General features: G+C 36.0%; 1 protein-coding gene across 1 annotated transcript in view; it reads right to left on the reverse strand.

Moving 5' to 3' along the window:
* The window catches only part of LOC113823463 (uncharacterized), a gene marked incomplete in the record, with an annotated part of 70,317 nt that overhangs the window by 19,893 nt on the left and 47,924 nt on the right, over nucleotides 1-2,500 (reverse strand).

Here is a 2,500-nt window from a genome sequence, read left to right on the forward strand (position 1 = left end):
AAGATAACTTTATACTTTAACAAAAGAGTTTAAAAATTACTATTTTACTATTCCTAACTGATATAAGATATTGAACTGTAGGCCTACAAGGGTATCATTAGAGACGCCTCATTATAGGGCGGTGGAGCACTATAGCTATGTTTCTATAGCCAAAAGTAAACATGCCGCCATAAAAACACTTCTGGTAACATTTGTGAAAAGAACATTATCCTTACAACCAAAATAACAACAACCTAAATCTAAATAAGTCATCTCGGGGGTGGGGGGTAGGGGTAGGGGGTTAGGAATACAGCTGATGTCTTGAGCTCTCGACTGGAACATCGAAGGTCTTGAAAAAAATACATATATACGTTATTTCTTAATAAATTATGATTTTAAGATTTTTTTAGAATTTCAATGTGATTCTTACATCATATCATACACAAATATGTTACTAATTTATAATTTGAAAGCAAGAAAATGGTATTCAAACAGCTCTCGCGCCTTTGCTTCGCCAGGCTGTTCCAATATGATCTTTCGCCAGGCATGATTTTAATAGTACGAAATTCCGGATCGCCCGGCGAAACCTTTCGCCAGCCCTGGTGAAAGGTTTTAAAAGTACAGGCCTAACTCTCAACTAACTATTGCATTAAAAAGATTACATAAATGCATAAAAACCATATTTTTGACAAAATTTACAGAAAACTACTTTTTTTGCTTATCAGTTGCTATGGTATACAATCCATTCCAAAATAAATCAAATATGGTGTTACAATACTCAGGAACTATGTCTAATCTATTGGTTGCAAATGGAACATTTTGTGACAAGGAAAAATATTGAAAATAAACATATAATGGACTGAAGTGATGCCATAGCAAACTTTGGCCACACCACAGACTGAGCTTGTTTTACACTGCAAGCTCAATGTCACCTACTGTGAGAAAATGTAGCTACCAGAAGCATGGTCAACATTCAATTTTTCCTTACTTTTGGTAATGAAAGACAAGAGGATGGGCAAACAACCAACACAGCATGTTAAACCATTCACAACAGGATGACGTCCTATTACATCGTGGCATACTATCCTTCAAGCCGGGATGATGTTGCATCACGTGCAGTCAGCCTGTTCCTAGGTGTGCACACTAAACATTAGTGAGCTCATTTGGTCCTGGCTATGGTCACTGAGGAGAAAGTGCCCCTTAAAAGAGGCTTAAAGCCACTTTTTACTCATTATCTTATGAATTACTTATGCCTCAACTAAGAGCATGAAGAGAGGGGTAATTTTTTGTTTCCTGCTCTTCTTACTTTAACTTGAGCAGCTAACTGTGCATACCCCACCACATAGTTTGATAACGTGCCAAGGCCTCCCATTGTGAATGGGTTTACGACACAAAATAGCCAATCCAGCTCACTTATGTACAATAACAAACCTGTCCCTGGGTGTAGCCTTCTGTTTCACAATACTAGGACTAATAAGGATTTTCTCTGTGTTATATAATTCTTGTCACATGATTATAAGAAAGAACATGTTATAGGCATACATATAATGGTGCTAAACAATGGGGGAGAATCTACTTAGGAAAAATATCCTGATAATCCGATATAATATTCAATATGTTACTATCTAACATTTCATACTAAGGTCTTAGATTTTACAAAAAAATATGAAACAATATTCAAAATTACAAAACAGCAACACCTTAGGATTTAGTATATACTGACATCCCAAGATTAAAGGGGAGATTTGGAAAAGCAAGCTTCATCCAGGCCTTGCATATGGATCAGCCTCTTCCAATTCCTTTAGAGTAGACTCACATTAAGAAAAGGAAGTCATTTTTAACCCAATGCCACCAGGTGGCATATATGCACATACCATGGATATTGCGGACAACGTAGCCAGTGGAATCATATTACAACTATTCTCACACCATCGGCTCATCGGATGGAGCTTGTTTTTTTCTGATAGTAGCAGAATAATTTTTATGGTAAACTTTTGGGCAACAGCGCCTAGAGTGAAGGTAAACCTTCAAAATCTATATATCTTTAAAATTTATATCTAAATACAAGCTTTTAGATAGGCAATGTTGCTCACAAACTACCTAACGAGCCAGGCGCAAACAGGGGAAACAGTCAATGCGCGCCAACAACCCTAGAATCATGTCCATTGCCAAATATTTTTGTCCGACATTATTGGGTTAGTTTCCTAAAGTAATGGAAAAGAGAAAGGAAAAAAATAAATCAATATTTTCAATCCCCAATATCAAGCTGTTCCTTAGTTATCATAATCTCAGTTGATTCAAGTTATTTGTTACTACCATAATAATTACTGAAAAAAGAAGACAAATTTATCTACCATACCATGCAAGTGACTGCTGTACATTGCAGGTTCTCTAAAAATAAATGAAGGTCATGCAAAAAGGGACTACAAAATCCAACCTTACTAATACAAACCTTTAGAAATTCTGGGAAAAAGCAAAAAAATATTTTATTGATCCAGACACAGGATGTTATTCACCAATC

Source organism: Penaeus vannamei, chromosome 11 (assembly GCF_042767895.1).
Source record: "Penaeus vannamei isolate JL-2024 chromosome 11, ASM4276789v1, whole genome shotgun sequence".
In the NCBI taxonomy this organism is placed as follows: Eukaryota; Metazoa; Arthropoda; class Malacostraca; order Decapoda; family Penaeidae; genus Penaeus; species Penaeus vannamei.